Genomic DNA, 19932 nt, shown 5'->3' with positions numbered 1-19932 from the left:
CTTTCCCCTTATATAATGTTCCTAGCTCCTTCAGTAGGTATTATGTTTTCTAATGTGCTGTGTGCACCCATTTTGTCATTGCTTTGGGTCATCCTTGCTCACAATTGGTTATTTATTCAGGGGCTTTTGAAATTATTGAGTTGACACATCTGTCAGATGGCAAAAGCAGAAATGCTAAAAGGTCACTTGGAGAGAAACCAGCTGCTCCAGACAAACCTTTCTGCCTTCAAATAGCACAATCATTATAGCCTAACAGATGGGGCCTCTGCTGTCATTTCTGTTTTTCCCTTGCACTTCAGGTATTTAGATACAGTACCTAATTGCCAGGTCAACATAGGCCTTCTTGTAATTACCTAGACAATAGGCACCATGCTGCTTAAGAATAACAGCTCCATTTTCTCTAAATGGGGAACCCGTTTCCCTGCAGATATGAGCTGCAGAATGGTTGCCACAAACTTTCCTATTAATAGATTAGTTTTGACAGCAGTAAGTACATTTTTATTACTCCTGCTTCAGTCATTACACTATGAAACATGCATTCAGTGCTGATCTAACAGCTTTGAGAGCCTTAAGAGGCTCTTGGTAATGATGGTGAAAAGAAATCTGCCCTTAACTCTCAAGAAACCAAATCTCCTCTACCAATGCCCAAATCTATAGTAAGCAATATGGCTAGAGGTAGTTCCCATTTGACTTGCTACTTAGAAAAATAATGCTCGTCAAGTGGTCTGTTTTTCCATGTAAAATTCTCTCTGTCTCAAACTACTTTCAGTGGGATAATGAAATACCTGTTCTTTTCAGTATGTATCAGTTTTATTTCACAGTATTCTCACCAGCTAAGATCTAGTATATTATGCTAGAGATAATATATGGGCAAATAGAATGTTCTCTTGGATTGTACTAGCTTAAATTATTCACTTCAGACATAGTTCTTTTCTGCTACCAAATTCTCCTCAACTGCATTGTTTTTTCCCCTTCCTTACGAGATATTCCTCCATCTTGCTTGTTTGCCTAATGGTAACTGTATAGCCTACTCTGATATTTAACTCACATGGCCATTAGTTAGGCTTACCACAGAGCCAAAACATCTGCAACTGTTCTTCTTTTATATACACTTTTCACACAAGATGGGGACTACAGTGTGATATAAAATGGTAACTATGACAACTACATAATTAAACAGTACCTGATCACAAAATCTAAACATTTTCAGGGACTAAAATACACGTGTATTTATAGCTTTGTTGCACACCTGCATTTTACTACCAAACTTCTCTCCAGTTTTTAGAGTAGTACCACAAATCTTTGATTCTGTTCTACAGGTAATGACTATGTACAATTAGCATCAATCATACTCCCGCTCCTCTCGTTTCTTCTCAAGAGAGAGACCTGCTGTTAGTGATCTGTAACCTGACACTAAAATCATCTGTAATACCTGAAGATTGGAGGGTGGCCAATGTTAACACTGATTTTTAAAAAGGGTTCTGGGGGAGATCCGAGGAATTACAGACCGGTAAGCCTGATCTTAGTGCCAGGCAAAATGGTGGAAACAATTATAAAAAATAAAATTGTGGAACATGTAGACCAGTGTAACTCAAACTATGTGCCTCCTGAGATTCCAAATGTGCCGCGGCATACTGAGGAGGAAGAGAGGTGCCTGTCAGCTGACTTCTCTACATGGTATAGCGCCAGCGCTGCCCGATTCACCGAAGGCCTGCATGTTTCACCCTTCTCTCTAGCGTCCTCCGGCTTCCCCCCTGGCCTCTCGGTCTCACCTTTAAAGCTAATTACAGAAGCCTTCAGAGGATCACCGGTAGGTAAAATGATTTTATTTTCAATATAGTGATTGAAATGTGTCAGTTTTGAGAATTTATATCTGCTGTGTATATTGTGTGTATATGAAAAATGAATGGAAAAAATTGCATTACAATTAGTAAAGGGGATGGGCCTAGGGAGGTCTGTGGTTGGGGTACTCAGTTGATATTTGTTAGACTTAGGGGGTACTTAACTTGAAGTAGTTGAGAAATACTGCTGTAGGCAATCAACTGATGCCAGTGCCTCTCCTTCTCTCCGGCCCTCTTCCCTGCTGACACCCCCTACTGTCATCTCAGGGCCCATCTGGAGGGCCTCTGCACATGCGCAGACGTCAACATGATAATGTCACGCATATGCGTGATGTCATCACGGTGACAGCCACGCACTTCTAGGTGCCTCAAGCCGTGGCCACTACCTTTAGTGTGCATGAAAGTTTGAGACATTGGTTTAGGGGGTGAAGAACTTATGTGCACAACAGAAAAGCGGGACTTGGATGTGATTGTATGTGATGATTTTAAGGTGGCCAAACAGGTTGAAAAGGTGAAGGCGAAAGCTAGAAGGATGCAAGGTTGCATAGGGCCAGTAGGAAAAAGGAGGTATTGATGCCCCTGTATAAGACTTTGGTGAGACCTCATTTAGAATATTGTGTACAATTCTGGAGGCCGCACCTTCAAAAAGATATAAAAAGGATGGAGTCGTTCCAGAGGAAAGCTACTACAATGGTATGTGGTCTTCATCATAAAGCATATGGGGATAGACTTAAAGATCTCAATCTGTGTCCTTTGGAGAAAAGGCAGGAGAGGGAAGATATCATAGAGACATTTAAATACCTACATAATGTAAATGCGCATGAGATGCGTCTCTTTCATTTGAAAGGAAACTCTGCAATGAGAGGGCATAGGATGAAGTTGCTGTGAACAAGGCTGCCCTGTAAACATCTAAAAGCTAAGTTACTCAGCATTTCATATTCTGCTCTTTTGACTGGTTTTCAGCATTATATCTGCTTAATTTCTCTTCTCCTCCCTGTTTCTTACTAAAAAAAATATAAAAAAGCACAAAAAAATCCTTCTCTTTCCTCTGTTAAATCTTATTTCCTCTTCCTGCATTTTTGTTTAAAATACTGTGTTTTAGGTGGTATAGAGCCTATATTTCTGGTGCCTGTGGCTCAGGGTGACTAAAGTAGGGAAAATCCTGTTATAAATCCTGTGTTTTAGGGTAGCACTGATAGAACCTGCAGTTTTGTTTAAAATACTATGTTTTAGGTAGTATAGAGCCTATATTTCTGCCTTACTAGTAGTCTTACTTATAGTCCCACCAATCCCAGGGACCACTATTCATATATAGAGACCCATATAATCAGGACTACTCAAATCAAGTCACTTCACAACCAATCAAGATGACCTTTATTCTATGCAATCATTGTGGTGCTTTAATTCCAAGACATACTATTTGGAGGCTTAAGGCTTGCCCCATCTGTCTTCAACTTGCCAATATTAAGGAGGAGCTCTGCAAACTTAAACAGGAATTGAATACAATTAAAGCAGCTTCCATCACTCCACAAAATCATACCAACTTACCACCTCTACCTCAAAGAATAAAACAGCCCAGGAATAAATGGGTCACAGTAGGCTCAGGAAGACTGCGACATGTAACACAGAAACATCCACCTTCACTAATATTACCTCTACAGAATTCCTTCGCTCCACTAGTGCACTGCGGTACTCAGGAAAACAGAAGGGAGGTGGGACTAGAACCAATGAAGGTAACTCAAGAGAACAAGCGCACCCTAAGTACAAATAAAAAAGCCAAAAACAGAAAACTATTACTGTTGGGGGATTCCATCATCAGAGGCATTAACCTTGGAACACAGGGCGAGGAGACCAAAATAGTGAAATGTCTTCCAGGATCCTCAGCTACCAGGAGTTCCAGGCAAATACTGACTATAATTAAGGAAGAAACTAAGGATTTTAACACTGATGTTGTTATCCATCTGGGAACAAATGACCTGGCCAACAACTCCACACTTGCAGCACAGAAAGCTTTTCGGGAGCTTGGTGAGGGCGTGAAACCTTTTGTAAAGACTTTAGCTTTTTCTGAGATACTGCCTGCATATGGAAAAGGAGAGCAAAGAGTGAAAAACACAGAGGACTTTAATAGATGGCTCAGAGCCTGATGTCATCAAGAAGGCTTCAGGTACATAGGAGGATGGGGAAATACATGGAAGGACAAGAAGCTATATTGCACTGATGGGCTACATATTACTACAGCAGGAAAAAGAAACCTTGCAGAGAAATTTAGACAATATTTTTCTAGGCATTTAAACTAGAAGGTGGGGGTGGTGTATGTACGAAGGACAATTATAGAGACCACCCCCGGCAAAAGAAAAGATGTGATAGTAGTAAAGGCTGCAACATAAGCAATATCAGCAACTCATTTCTTAGTATTGCAACGGAAAGTGAAACGACACAAAAATCCATACAAAAAAGGAGATTATCGCTGAAAAATAGCTGGAAAGCGATGACCACAAATGCTCGCAGTCTAAGCAACAAAGTTCATGATCTGCAAGCCCTGATATTAGAGGCAGATCTAGATATTGTTGCTATCACAGAGACATGGTTCAGTGAATCACATGGATGGGATGCAAACATACCGGGATATAATCTTTTTAGGAAGGACAGAGATGGTCATAAAGGTGGAGGAGTAGCTCTCTATGTAAAGATCAATATCCAAGCGACCGAAATGCAAGGGACCTGGGGAGAGGAAGAAGCGATATGGATTGCTCTGAAAAGAGAAGATGGAACTTCTATCTACGTGGGTGTAGTCTACAGACCTCCGACTCAATCGCAGCAAATTGATAAGGATCTGATTGTGGATATCCAAAAGTTTGGAAGGAAAGAGGAGGTTCTTCTGTTGGGAGATTTCAACCTGCCGGATGCGGACTGGAATGTTCTGTCTGCGGAATCGGAAAGAAGTAGGGAGATTGTGGATGCCTTTCAAGAGGCTCTGCTCAGACAAATGGTGATGGAACCCACAAGGGAAAAAGCGATATTGGATCTGGTCCTCACAAATGGAGAGAGTATCTCTAATGTTCGAGTGGGTGCTCACCTGGGTAGTAGCGATCATCAAACGGTTTGGTTTGATATAACGGCTAAAGTGGAGAGCGGCTGCACGATACTTAAAGTCCTAGACTTCAAACGTACAGACTTTAATGCAATGGGAAAGTACCTGAAGAAAGAGCTGTTAGGATGGGAGGACATAAGAGAAGTGGAAAGACAGTGGTCTAAGCTGAAAGGAGCGATAAAAATGGCTACGGACCTTTATGTGAAGAAAATCAATAAAAACAAGAGAAAAAGGAAGCCGATATGGTTCTCCAACCTAGTGGCTGAGAAAATAAAGGCGAAAGAGTTGGCGTTCATGAAATATAAAAAAACCTAAGAAGAGGAGAGCAGAAAGGACTACAGGGTGAAAATGAAAGAAGCCAAGAGAGAGATACGTTTGGCGAAGGCACAGGCGGAAGAACAAATGGCTAAAAATGTAAAAAAGGGAGATAAAAATTTTTTCAGATATATTAGTGAAAGGAGGAAGATAAAAAATGGAATTGCTAGGCTAAAAGATGCTGGGAACAAATATGTGGAGAGTGATGAGGAGAAAGCAAATGTGCTAAACAAATACTTCTGTTCTGTGTTCACAGAAGAAAATCCTGGAGAAGGACCGAGATTGTCTGGCAAAGTTACACAAGAAAATGGAGTAGATTCTGCGCCGTTCACGGAGGAGGGTGTTTATGAGCAACTTGAAAAACTGAAGGTGGATAAAGCGATGGGACCAGACGGGATCCATCCCAGGATACTAAGGGAGCTCAGAGAGGTTCTGGCGAGTCCTATTAAAGACTTGTTCAACAAATCTCTGGAGACGGGAGTGATTCCTGGGGATTGGAGGAGAGCGGATGTGGTCCCTATTCATAAAAGTGGTCACAGGGATGAAGCAGGAAACTACAGGTCGGTGAGCCTCACTTCAGTTGTTGGAAAAATAATGGAAGTGTTGCTGAAAGAAAGGATAGTGTATTTCCTTGAATCTAAGGGGTTACAGGATCCGAGGCAACATGGCTTTACAAAAGGTAAATCGTGCCAAACGAACCTGATTGAATTTTTTGATTGGGTAACCAGAGAGCTGGATCGAGGACATATGCTAGATGTAATTTACTTGGATTTCAGCAAAGCCTTTGATACAGTTCCTCATAGGAGGCTGTTGAACAAACTTGAAGGGCTGAAGTTAGGACCCAAAGTGGTGAACTGGGTCAGAAACTGGCTGTCGGACAGACGCCAGAGGGTGGTGGTTAATGGAAGTCGCTCGAAGGAAGGAAAGGTGACGAGTGGAGTCCCTCAGGGTTCGGTGCTGGGGCCAATCCTGTTCAATATGTATGTAAGTGACATTGCTGAAGGGTTAGAAGGAAAAGTGTGCCTTTTTGCAGATGATACCAAGATTTGTAACAGAGTAGACACCGAAGAGGGAGTGGAGAATATGAAAAAGGATCTGCAAAAGTTAGAGGAATGGTCTAATGCCTGGCAACTAAAATTCAATGCAAAGAAATGCAGAGTAATGCATTTGGGGATTAATAATAGGAAGGAACCGTATATGCTGGGAGGAGAGAAGCTGATATGCACGGACGGGGAGAGGGACCTTGGGGTGATAGTGTCCGAAGATCTAAAGGCAAAAAAACAGTGTGACAAGGCAGTGGCTGCTGCCAGAAGGATTCTGGGCTGTATAAAGAGAGGCGTAGTCAGTAGAAGGAAGAAGGTGTTGATGCCCCTGTACAGGTCATTGGTGAGGCCCCACTTGGAGTATTGTGTTCAGTTTTGGAGACCGTATCTGGCGAAAGACGTAAGAAGACTTGAGGCGGTCCAGAGGAGGGCGACGAAAATGATAGGAGGCTTGCGCCAGAAGACGTATGAGGAGAGACTGGAAGCCCTGAATATGTATACCCTAGAGGAAAGGAGAGACAGGGGAGATATGATTCAGACGTTCAAATACTTAAAGGGTATTAACATAGAACAAAATCTTTTCCAGAGAAAGGAAAATGGTAAAACCAGAGGACATAATTTGAGGTTGAGGGGTGGTAGATTCAGGGGCAATGTTAGGAAATTCTACTTTACGGAGAGGGTGGTGGATGCCTGGAATGCGCTCCCGAGAGAGGTGGTGGAGAGTAAAACTGTGACTGAGTTCAAAGAAGCGTGGGATGAACACAGAAGATTTAGAATCAGAAAATAATATTAAATATTGAACTAAGGCCAGTTACTGGGCAGACTTGCACGGTCTGTGTCTGTGTATGGCCGTTTGGAGGAGGATGGGCAGGGGAGGGCTTCAATGGCTGGGAGGGTGTAGATGGGCTGGAGTAAGTCTTAACAGAGATTTCGGCAAGTGGAACCCAAGCATAGTACCGGGTAAAGCTTTGGATTCTTGCCCAGAAATATCTAAGAAGAAAAAAAAAAAAAAAAAAAATTTAAATTGAATCAGGTTGGGCAGACTGGATGGACCATTCGGGTCTTTATCTGCCGTCATCTACTATGTTACTATGTTACTATGAAGTTAAGAGATGATCACAGACTTCGGAGTAATCTAAGGAAATACTTTTTTTTACAGAAAGGGTGGTAGATGCATGGAACAGTCTCCCAGAAGAGGTGGTGGAGACAGAGACTGTGCCTGAATTCAGAAGGGCCTGGGATAGGCACATGGAATCTCTCGGAGAGAGAAAGAGATAATGGTTACTGTGGATGGGCAGACTAGATGGGCCATTTGGTCTTTATCTGCCATCATGTTTCTATGTTTATGCTGAGATGTGTAAGCATAGTATGCTCTGTGGACTCCAATCCCCAGAAAGTTTTGCAATCACAGAGCTTAAGCCCACCCTTCTTTAGCTTCTGGGAGAAAACAGTATCCATTTTGTAAGACTGCATGGCTGCATGAAAACCTGAGTCTAGCATTGTCCTTTTACCAGGTTTACACCCTTTATTTCTACTAGCCTAATGCAGCTTAATTTCACTATCTAAGTCTGGAGTACAGTGTTATTTCCCACAAGGTGTTTGGACACACTCCCAGCTTCCCTTTGAGTAGGTTGTGCTTGTAAAGTAAGAAGATTTTGTATAAAAAATAAAAGTTGGACTGCCTTGAAATCATCAAATTGTAAGTGCTTACTCTTTATTTCAAGTTATTAAAGAAAGTTGTTCAAAAAACTACAAAGCTCGGCTGATAATACTAAAGTTACAGTAGTAAGGATTAACTGTAAGGGATCCTCAGAGAAGTGCCAATCTAATTCAGTGAGTTCAACAGTGTTTGGCCACTTGAGAAGTCCCTTTATTTCAGTACATAACCTGAGGAGATTTTAGTGAAGATCTATGGTAAGACTGCACATTAAGCTGTTTCCAGCACAGTGAAAACCTGGGCCCAACATAGATGGTCTTGGGAAATTCACTGCTTATGCCTGGGATAAGCACCATAAAATCTTTTTTTTATTTTATTTTTTATTAACAATTATTACTTACATCAATTAAAATGATGATTATGGAAATACAGAGTCAATTTACAAAATATTAACCAATTAATCAAAAATGAAAAATTACAATTGATTTTAAAATAGTCCACATAAAGAGGGAGACAATACAAATCTGAAAAGGAGAACCAGACTTTAGGAAAAAGGGATAGGATATTAACAGTGATAATCTTCTTCATTAAATAGGACCTATCTATCAATTTGGGCCAATAACCAATACACTCTTTCCTTCAAGAAAAAATTTCAATTGAGAAGGTTAAAAAAAACATAAGATTGTTGTTCCAAGAAAACCAAACATTTACAAGGATATCGTAACTGGAATCTTGCTCCCAAATCAATAACATACTGCTTTAATAATAAAAAACTTCTCCTTCGTGCCTAAGTCCATTGGATTATAATAAAGTATATCCCAAGTCTTAATAAATCTCAATCAGCATTCAAAAACCCCAAATCATGTTAATTTAAAGGCCTCAGTAACACACCTCCTCCGTCCAACATTTAATTTTTAGTGGCAGGGATTTATGTGAAATCGTCACTGGCCTTTATGATTTTGCAGTATAACACACTTTTTTACAAAATATTCCTTTCATAATTTAATAAAGAATTTAGCATGGGAGGGTGAGATTCGACATGTTTCGCCTCAGCTTTATCAAGGATCAACAAAACAAATAAATACATAAACTCTTTCTCTCTCTCTTAAAGCTATGACTTCTACACAGAGTTGAGTTCTATTTAAAAATTACTTTAACAAAGCCTCTCTCTGACATCCGAATCGCCAATATCTTATGTAGTCAAGATTGCGGCAGCGTTTTTAAAATTATTTAAATACCCCATTCTACTATCAGCTGACATCTCTAACCTGTCAGAACAATCCCGGTTAAATTAATGACATTCATTCAAGTTCAGCATTAAGTTCCCCTGGTTCCACTGTACCTAAACAATAGATCCACCGCTGTTTTTTAACATTTAATCATTTTTCGTTATTACCACCCTCCCTCCCCTCAACTATTTGATCAATAACATGCCATTTTAAATCATTTGTTGCATGTTTGTTTCGTAACCAATGATGTACAATGGGAGCCTGCAAATTTTCAGTTATTATACACGATTTATGTTCGTTTAAATGGAGTTTAACCTCTCTATTTGTCCTCCCTATGTAGACTAAACCACATGGACATATTATGGCATATACAACGTCTTTACTATTACAATCTGTATGATATTTAGATCTAATTGTAAAATTCTTCCCAGGGACCTACCAATAGCCACCCACTATGGTTAAAAGACACCATTTGCATCCATCACACTGTTTATGAGCCCCATTGAATTCAGTTTGTTTCTTAACCCCAAATTTTTTAAAATCTAATTTTTGTCCAATAGTAGTACCCCCACTATAGGCAATCATAGGGAATTTTTGTAAATGTGGATGCAATTGTAAAGTATTGTAAAAACCCTTATTTTTTTTTTCCCAAATTTTTTATTCATTTTCAAAATTACATAAAGTGTAAGTATATATTCAGTCACATTAACAATACATATATCACTTACATTCTATCATTTGTTTATTACATAACTTCTTATCCCTCCCCCCACCCACCCCTCCCTACCACATAACCAATAATCATATAAATACACATCAATACCATAATCCCCACCCTATCCATTTGAACTGATCTATTTAAGGGAAATATTTTCCGTTACTCCGTACAATATCTTGTCAGTGGTTTCCACACATCCTGAAACTTCTTGAAATATCCTCTTTGCAATGCAATAAATCTTTCCATTTTATAGATATGACATAAAGAATTCCACCAAAAGGTGTAATTTAATCTCCTCCAATCCTTCCAATTATATGTAATTTGCTGAATGGCAACACCAGTCATTATAAGCAGTAATTTATTATTATTTGCAGAAATTTGACTTTTTGCTCTCATTTCCATACCAAATATTACAGTATCATAGGATAATGCCACTGGGTTGTCTAATAAATTATTAATTTGGTCCCAAATTGATTTCCAAAAATTCATAATATATGGGCAATGAAACAATAAATGATCTAAAGTTCCTGCTTCCAAATGACAATGCCAACATCTATTAGACAAAGAGCTATCTAATTTTTGTAACCTAAAGGGGGTCCATAACGCTCTATGCAACAGAAAAAACCAAGTTTGTCTCATAGATGCTGACACCGTACATTTCATCCTCCAAGACCAAATTCGTGGCCATTGAGATGCAGTAATTTCATGCTTAATCTCAATGCTCCAAATATCTCTTAAACCACTTTTTAATTTCTTTTTATTAAATCCACCTAACACTTTGTACCACTGGGCGGCCTGGTGACCCAAGAAGTCTGTCTGGAAACACAGAAACTCCAAACTATAATGTTTATTAAGGTTTTTCCAATCAGGGAACCCCGCCTGAATGGCATGCTTCAGTTGCAACCATCTAAAGTTTTCTGAATTTTTAAGACCAAATTTATGTTGCAACTGCGAAAATTCAAGCATAGTACCATTATAAATAATGTCATCCAATATTCGTATTCCTGCTATCATCCAATGCTTCCAGACTAGTCTCTCTCCGCCAATTTGGATCTTGGAGTTAACCCATATAGACTGTTTTGTAGATTTATGAATTGGAATAGTTGTTAAATTGCTTACATATCGCAATGTTTTCCATGTATCTACTAGTATGATATTATCTTTACTGTAGCTAGGCATTTTTCTAAAAACCCTTAAAATATTGATCCCTGTATTCAAAAAGAGGGGGGGGGGGTGCTGGTTAATTGAATGCAATTAGAAGAGTTGAATCCAGAGTAGGGTGATAAACAGATTGCTCTTTTTCCCTCAGTTATTTGTGTTAACCCTGAAGCCTTTACTATGGGGCTTATTTTCAAAAGAGAAAACCATCCAAAAAATTGCCATTTTCAAAACACATTTTAGATGGTTTTCTATGCTGTTTGTTAGCAGTGTGTCTAAATCTCAAGTGGCCATTTTGGAGATATGTTTTAGGTGTGATTAGGTTGGATTTATAATTTTAGACATTTTTCTGCAATAATGAAACATTGCACAAAATATCCAGGGCAAAACTTGAACATTTGAGGCTAGACTTATTCTAATAATGAATAAGTGCCAAAAAGGTGGCCAAACTGACCAAACGACTCCCCCCCCCCATACACACACACACACTCCTTCAAGTGGTCATTGACCCTCTCCCACCATCCCCACTCCCAAAAATGTGAATGAAACAATAAATACCAGTCTGTATAACAGCATGGCCAATCCTATTAGAGCAGTAAGCAGGTTTCTGGAGTAGCCTAGTGGTCGGTGCAGTGGACTTTGGAGAAGGACAACCAGGCCCTTATTCCACTCTAACTAGAACACTTGTAGTGGAAAGTATGAGCCCTCCAAAACCCACCCATAACCTACTGTTCTATCATATATAGGTGATACCTGCAGGCATAAGGGCTCTTGGTAATAAAGTTCAGTACAGTAGATTTTAGGTCAGTTTTAGAGGGCACATCATACAATATAGAGGGGGTTATGGTGAGATGTGTACCTGAAATGTTTGATGTGAAGTTCACTACAGTGCCCCCTAGGGTGCCTCATTGATTTGCTGGGATGTTTGTGTGGTCAGTCTACTAAGAATGCTGGTCCCACCTACATCCCAATGGCTGTTATTTTGTGTGTTTTTCATTTGGGATTTTTTTTTTTTTTTCAAAAATGGCTCATAAAGATAGACACACATCTTTAAAAAATGGTCATTTTCAAACAAGAAAGATGTTTTGAAAATGGGCATGTTTGGTACTGGATTTTTGAGTGTCTCCTGCAAAATGTCCAAAAATCCCAATGCTTGTTTTTTGTGCATTTTTCATTTGGACTTTTTTTTTTTTTTTTTTAATGGTTCAAAAATATAGACACACCAAGGACAAACACATCTTGGAAATGGCCATTTTTGAAACAAAAAGAGACATTCTTCTGTTTTGAAAAATGGTCATGTTCACAACTAGATTTTGGGAAGTTTTCCACTAAATGCTTAAACTTGGATTTAAATGTCATATCTATATGTCTGTGCCATTACTTAGAGGTGCTAATGAACAAATTTAGAGATTTTGAATGGCTCTCTAAGTTTAAGGTGAACCTGGATAACAGAAGTGCTTCCAAAGGTCTTTGTTTAGATGAAACTGGTTGGGTAAGTTTCCTTTGCAATGGACAGATGACCAGTTTAAATATCTGGGTATAATTTTGCCGGTGGAATTGATAAATTTATATAAATGTAATTATTCAGCCACTGATCCGATATACAGCTGACACTGAAGCATCAGAGGGATTTGTCTTTATATCTAAGGGATCAGACAGCCTTTTTTAAGATGATTGTTTTCTCGGTGGCTATATATTTTAGAGTTGCTTCTATTGTGATTTTTTACTTACATGTTTCAGACTGATTGTTGAAAATTTTTTGTGGAAAGGAAAGAGAGTCTGAATTTCACTTTGAGTATTGAAAGGGCCCTGGATAAGGACGGGCTCAGGGCTCCCATACATATGGACATACAGTGAGGTCTGTCTTCTATATCATACTATACCCCACTAGAATTTGAGTCAGTACTTGCACCAAAAGTATCGAAACATTCAAGGTACTGAAGGGAATAGACTTAGTAGATAAGGGTAGGTTGTTAACCCTCTCCAAGGTAGGGAGAATGAGAGGGCACTCTCTAAAGTTGAAAGGGGATAGATTCCGTACGAACGTAAAGAAGTTCTTCTTCTCCCAGAGAGTGGTAGAAAACTGGTACACTCTTCCAGAGTCTGTCATAGGGGAAAACACCCTCCAGGGATTCAAGACAAAGTTAGACAAGTTCCTGCTGAACCAAAACGTACGCAGGTAGGGCTAGTCTCAGTTAGGGCACTGGTCTTTGACCTGAGGACCGCTGCGTGAGCGGACTGCTAGGCACGATGGACCACTGGTCTGACCCAGCAGTGACAATTTTTATGTTCTTATGTTTGCATATGTACAGTGTAGGTCAAGAGGCTGCAAGTTGGCCTGTGAGGGTCGGTATTGTTAAAGGTAGTGTGGAAGGTCTGGAGGAGGCTATGTGCTAGACTTCACCACTCATCACAGCAATTAGTTTATTTGCCATTCCAAGTGATCCTGGAGTTCCCCCTAATCTATAGCAACATCGATTTAGAGTTTAGAATGGGAAGGGAATTGGTGTGTTGGAACAATTTATGATAGATGAAGGAAGGCTTCTCTTATTTGAAGACTTAAAGAGACATCATGTACTAGATAATAAATACAGCTTTGCTTATTTGCAAGCACATAGCTACTGTGTATCCATGAGATAGAGAAAGAACATTTAGGGGCATAGTTAACACCATAGGCTACCATTACAATGTGTTATCTTATCACTAACTCATGTTATTTTATCACTAGTCTGATTTAATACAATGAGATCTGGTTACTTATAATTGAGGTTAACAGTAAAATAACATGTCTAATGGTAGTCTAGGTTGATAACTTCCCCCTGCCTCTTAATGAGTGACTGTTGCTTGGACCTAGAACAATTTTTTAGGAGGTTGGGAAGGTTTGGGTTGAGCAGCTCAGAGGATTTTTGACAAGATCTATGTTGCTACATGAGTGTGAGGTCTTAGAAATGAAATGGAATGAGGAATTGGGACTGATATATAGAAGGGAGAATACACTTTATAGTACAGCTATTATCCCTCTATTTGTATTGTTTATTTTTATGAGAAGTCCAATATAAAGTGATTGGAAGGGTGATATTTGCTCCTTGTGCATATAGAGTGGGAGAAGTGAATAGTGGAAGCCCCATACTACCTGAAATATGGTGAAGAAAGTGCAACTTTGGGCCAAATCCTGTGGGAGTCCCCTAACATGTAGGAGTTTTGATGAGCAGCTTCATGATTTTATGAGTCGAGTGTTAGGTGAAGTGCTGAACACCAATCCCCTGAAGATGCTCCTTAATAAAAAAAAAAAAAAAAAAAAGGGGGGGGGGATGAGGATGAGAGGGATGGGAAAGCATTTGTGAATTAGTATTGTGAGGCTGCTACTATAGGTCATGATAGACATTTTGAATCTAGATCCATGATGGGCAGGAGTGAGTTGAAATTGAAAGGGGCCTACAGGAGTATTAGGGACATGATGGAGACTGCAAGGCTCCTGAAGAAAGGTAAAGAGGGAGGGGGAATTGGATTTATGGGGGGGCCATTGCTCTTGGAGTGGAGAGGGGGTCAGATCAGGGAGTCTTTGATCATCAGAGGAAGAAGGGATGATCTGTTCAGGGGCCTTTGCTCTTGGGGAAAGGGGACAGGGTTAGATTGTAGAGGCTTTTGTCTCTGGGGTGGAGGTAAGGGGGGATTGGATCATGGGGAGGAGAGAAGGAGAATCAGATCAGGGGGCCTTTACTCATTGGGGAAGTCAGGAGGAAAGAACACAGGACATTTCATAGAAACAGGACATTTCATGGCTGCCACCCCCTGAAGTTATCTGGTGCCCAGATAGCTAAACTAGCAAAGATGAGACTGATTTTTATGCACTTCTGTCTGCATAGTTTAGCTATCCATGCACCAGCCCTTAATATCGCCAGTGCCTGGATAAGTGCCAGCTGCCCTATGACTACCCCAACATTACTTAGCTAATGCTGAGGTGATCAATGTTGATATTTAGCAGCCTTGCTTTGTTAAGTGCCTTTGAATATTAGTGGTTAGCTGAACCCAAGTGATTTTACGAGACAGGAGTCTCTCCTGCCTGGTTAAATCACTTTGAATATCAAGTCCTTAGCTTATAAAATTTAGGCCTGCCCTTCATTTGCCTAGATTTATGAGCCTAATGCTAAAAATCGATGCTAAGCTTCTCACTTGTTTCCTCACCCTAAATCTGTCTCATGGTTCCCACACCCTTTTTATGCTCCTAAATTTAAGAGCTTAGGGTCTGATTCTATATATGTCACTTAAAAAAACAACAACTAGTGCAGCACTAAGCGTTATTCTATAAAAGTTAGGCGCACTAAATAGAATTACACTTAGTGCCACTTTTTCCTAATTATTAGGCTCACTGTATTTATGTCAGGGTTTTCTTTGCCTAAATGCCAATGGTGCCTAAGTCAAAAACATGTGTCTAACTCCAAAATATGCCCATGATCTGCCCCTTAACTATACCCACTTTGGACTAGATGCATACCACCTTATTGTAGGCACCTACCGATTTAGGCACCTAAACTTCAATTAACTCCATTTATTTATTCATTTATTTAGCCCATCCTCCTAAAGGAGCCCAGAACGAGTTCCAAAGGTACATTCACAGTATAAAAGGACAAAATTATTGAAAGATATTTATGGAAGACATAGCTTAGATGAATTTGCGGCATTCATAGAAGATATTACATGGCATAGTATAGATTTAGGACACCATTCTCTGTACTAACAGAACATAATTGTACTAAAGTTTTACTGTTTTATGTTTAAATGTTTTTATTCATTTTCAGCGTGCATAAACAACAACAATCAGAGTAAACAATACAGAATACAGATATTTTTGCACAAAATCCAAAAGTCCCCTCCCAACCCCCCACCTTCCAACAAAAACCCCCAACTGAAAATCCCTGGTGAGAAGAAAATGTAAAATAGAAATAAAACTGCTATTATGAGTTCAAAAGTCTATTCCGAGCCATCGAGGTAAGGGTCATCCAAAAACGGTCCCAAATCACTGTGAATCTGCACCCCGATCTCGAGTCAATATCAACGAAGTGTCTACGTTCCAAGGCGGCCTGGATGATCATTAATGATTTCCATTGACTTTAAGTCGGGGCCTCACAAGCCAGCCACTGCAGTAGGATAGTCTTTTTGCCAAGTAATATAGCTCTAGCCAAAAAGGCGGAAAGGCCTTTAGGCTTTGGAGAAATAACATCATAAAAACCAAAGAGTGCTCTTGGGGTCGGGGACCACCTTCGACCCCAAAGAGCTGAAATATAAGAGCCCATTTGATGCCAGAACTGGAGAACAGCAGGACAATACCAAAACATATGGCCCAAAGAGGCATTCACTTGAGCACATTTAGGGCAGTGATGACTTTGAGAAATGCCCATCCTGTAAGCTCGTATAGGAGAAATGTAAAGACGAAGAATAAACTTCAATTGTAGTTCCCAGTGCTGAATATTAGTTGACAATTTTTTCAAAGTTTTGACAACCTGCTGTATCTGATCAGAAGTTAAAGTACATTGTAAATCCTCAGCCCAGGTTTCTGCTAAAATTGCAAAGTTGTGGCCAGGTTGACTGTCACGGATGCCCACATGGTGGAAACGTAGTGGAATGAGTTGCTGTGCAGATAAGCTGAACATTTCAGATAGAGTCTCATAACAGATGTTCGTCATATGAGCACCAGGCAAGGAACGTACATAATGTCGTACCTGAAAGTATGCAAAAAAGTCAGTGGCGGGTAGTCCAAATGTATGTTGTAAGGAAGCAAATGATGCTATCTGCCCCTCATCTGTGTACAATTGAAAGATGTAACATAACCCCAAAGAAGCCCATCGCTGAAAGGACACAGACTGAATACTCGTCGAAAAATCTCCATTCCCCCGAATAGGGAGGAAGGGAGAAATCTTCGGGGACATTTGAAGGCATTTGCATAACCAACGCCAGGTCCGTCTCGCAGGAGCAAAAATTGGATATCGTGCTACCACTAGACGGAGGGCCGGGGCTGCCACATGTAACACATAACTGATATGGTAAGGAGCCACCAAGGATAGTTCCAAAGGAGTGGCAGAAAAATAAGATGTACCCCTAAACCAATCATTAATATGCCTCATTTGACAGGCCATTGCATACCATTGAATATTCAAAAGACCATAACCCCCCCGTTCTCTAGGTAGGCACATCTTAGAGAAAGTCAGTATCATGGGACAATAAAAGGGAGAGAACTTGAAATCGATAGAGCCATTTTGGAAATACCACCATATTGTACAGAGCCACTCTACCTGCCACTGATAAAGGAAAAGCCCGCCAAGTGTGAAACATATTCAAAGTGTCCCCCAAAAGTGATGTCACATTACAATCATATAAAGTGGAAAGATCACGGGGTAACCACACTCCAAGATATTTAATGGAGGTCTGGGCCCAAGCAAAGGGGAAATCACCCACCCATGTATCCTGTATAGTAGAGGGAAACGCCAAAACTGTAGATTTTTGATAGTTAAGGGCGAAGCCTGAGTAAAAATGAAACTCCTCTAAAGAATGGTAGATGAGTAATAGAACGCCGTGGCTGAGTCAATGTAAATATTAAGTCATCCGCGAAAGCCAGAACTTTGACTGTCTGAGATGGAAACGGGACTCCCACTACGTCCGGATCGTTAGAGACCGTTCGTAAAAACGGCTCCAAATAGAGCAGAATAAGGAGTGGGGATAAGGGACAACCCTGTCTGGTGCCCCTACCAATAGAAAAGGCTTCCGTTATGGTATCATTAACTAACAATCGGGCCATCGGTCCGTTATACAATATTTGAACCGCTCGAGTATACCAGCCCTCAATACCTATATAATCCAGTACCCCAAACAAATAACCCCAGTCCACCTGATCAAAAGCTCGGGCGGCATCTAAGCTGGCCAACAACATGGGTGTCTTCTGTGAGCCATAGCTAGAAGCACCCGACGGACATTAAAGTTTTAGTGTTTTAAACGAGTATATGATTGGTGAACATAAGAATTGCCTCTGCTGGGTCAGACCAGTGGTCCACGCGGCAGCTCTTAGGTCAAAGACCAGTGCTATAACTGAGACTAGCCTTACCTGCGTATGTTCTGGTTCAGCAGGAACTTGTCTAACTTTGTCTTGAATCCCTGGAGGGTGTTTTCCCCTATAACAGCCTCAGGAAGAGCGTTCTAGTTTTCTACCACTCTCTGGGTAAAGAAGAACTTCCTTACATTTGTATGGAATCTATCCCTTTTAACTTTAGAAAGTGCCCTTTTGTTCTCTCTACCTTGGAGAGGGTGAACAACCTGTCTTTATCTACTAAGTCTATTCCCTTCATTATTTTGAATGTTTCAATCATGTCCCCTCTCAGTCTCCTCTTTTCAAGGGAGAAAAGGCCCAATTTCTCTAATCTCTCACTGTACAGCAACTCCTCCAGCCCCTTAACCATTTTAGTCGTTCTTCTCTGGATCCTTTCGAGTAGTACATGTATGGCAACCAGTGCTGGATGCAGTATTCCAGGTGAGGGCATACCATGGCCTGGTATAGCGGCATGATAACCACCTCCGATCTGTTTGTGATCCCCTTCTTAATCATTCCTAGCATTCTGTTCACCCTTTTCGCTGCCGCCGTACATTGTGCGGACAACTTCATTGACTTATCGACCAGTACTCCCAAGTCTCTTTCCTGGGGGGTCTCTCCAAGTACTGCACTGGATATCCTGTATTTGGGTATAAGATTTTTGTTACCGACATGCATCACCTTACACTTATACATGTTAAACCTCATTTGCCATGTCGCAGCCCATTTCTCGAGCGTGTTTATCACGTTGCAGGTCTTCGCAATCCTCCTGCGTCTTCACTACTCTAAATAACGTTGTTTCATCTGCAAATTTAATCACCTCACTCGTCGTACTAATTTCCAGGTCGTTTATAAATATGTTGAAGTGCACGGATCCAAGCACCAAACTCTGCGGCACTCCACTCGTGACGCTTTTCCAGTCCGAGTATTGTCCATTTACCCCCACTCTCTGTTTAGGTCCCGTGAGTAGCGTCGGTCATTATGGAACTCATAAGTAGCGTTGGACATTAAGGAACTGGATTTGCGAAGAGGAAGGTTTTCACGGCCTTCCTGAAGTTCCATAGATTGTCTAGCGATCTAATGGACGTGGGGATGATGTGCCAGAATCTGGGTATAAACTGTGAATAAGAGCGTTTGCAGGCTCTTTCAGTTTTGAATGAACGACCAGGTGGTAGTGTGAGCTCTGTCTCTGTTTTATCAGTGACGGCTTATCCTATTATTCAATTAAGTTAGGTGTCTACATTGGCTAGGCACACTGATTTAGGCATCTAACTTTAGGCAGACTTTATTGAATTTGTGCCGTAGAGAAAGTTCTAGCATTAAGTTATGCACTCAGTCCTAATAAATTTCAAAGAAGCCAATTTATGCGTATAACTCTCAAAATTAAGAGCAAAAATTCTGTGATATTGAGCCCCTTTTACATATTTTAAAAGAACATTTTTTAAATTGCAATAACTGTCCCTGTGTTGCTGTTTTGTTATGTTTACTTTTAATCAGTTTCCTGGAGAAGTTGAAGTGCTTTAGGCTGTAATGACTGATTCAAAACTGGCAGTAAAATAAAAAAGACAGGGAAGGTAGTTGGTTAATTGACCTTTATTGTGCCTTCTGGTTAATTTAGAAATGGAAATTAAATTAACATGATAATTCGGTCCTACTGTGTTAAGACTGCTATAAACCCATTAAATTTTACGGCCATTGATTTAGCATTTTTTTCTATTAACCAAGTTTAATTTTCAATATTGTCATGCAGGTTCTGAAAAGAGTCTCATTCACTCTGGTTGCTTTTAGTTACTCAATATGTA

This window comes from Geotrypetes seraphini, chromosome 2 (assembly GCF_902459505.1).
Source record: "Geotrypetes seraphini chromosome 2, aGeoSer1.1, whole genome shotgun sequence".
NCBI classification, from domain to species: Eukaryota; Metazoa; Chordata; class Amphibia; order Gymnophiona; family Dermophiidae; genus Geotrypetes; species Geotrypetes seraphini.
The sequence above is the reverse complement of the archived record's forward strand: the minus strand, read 5'-3'. Positions refer to the sequence as shown.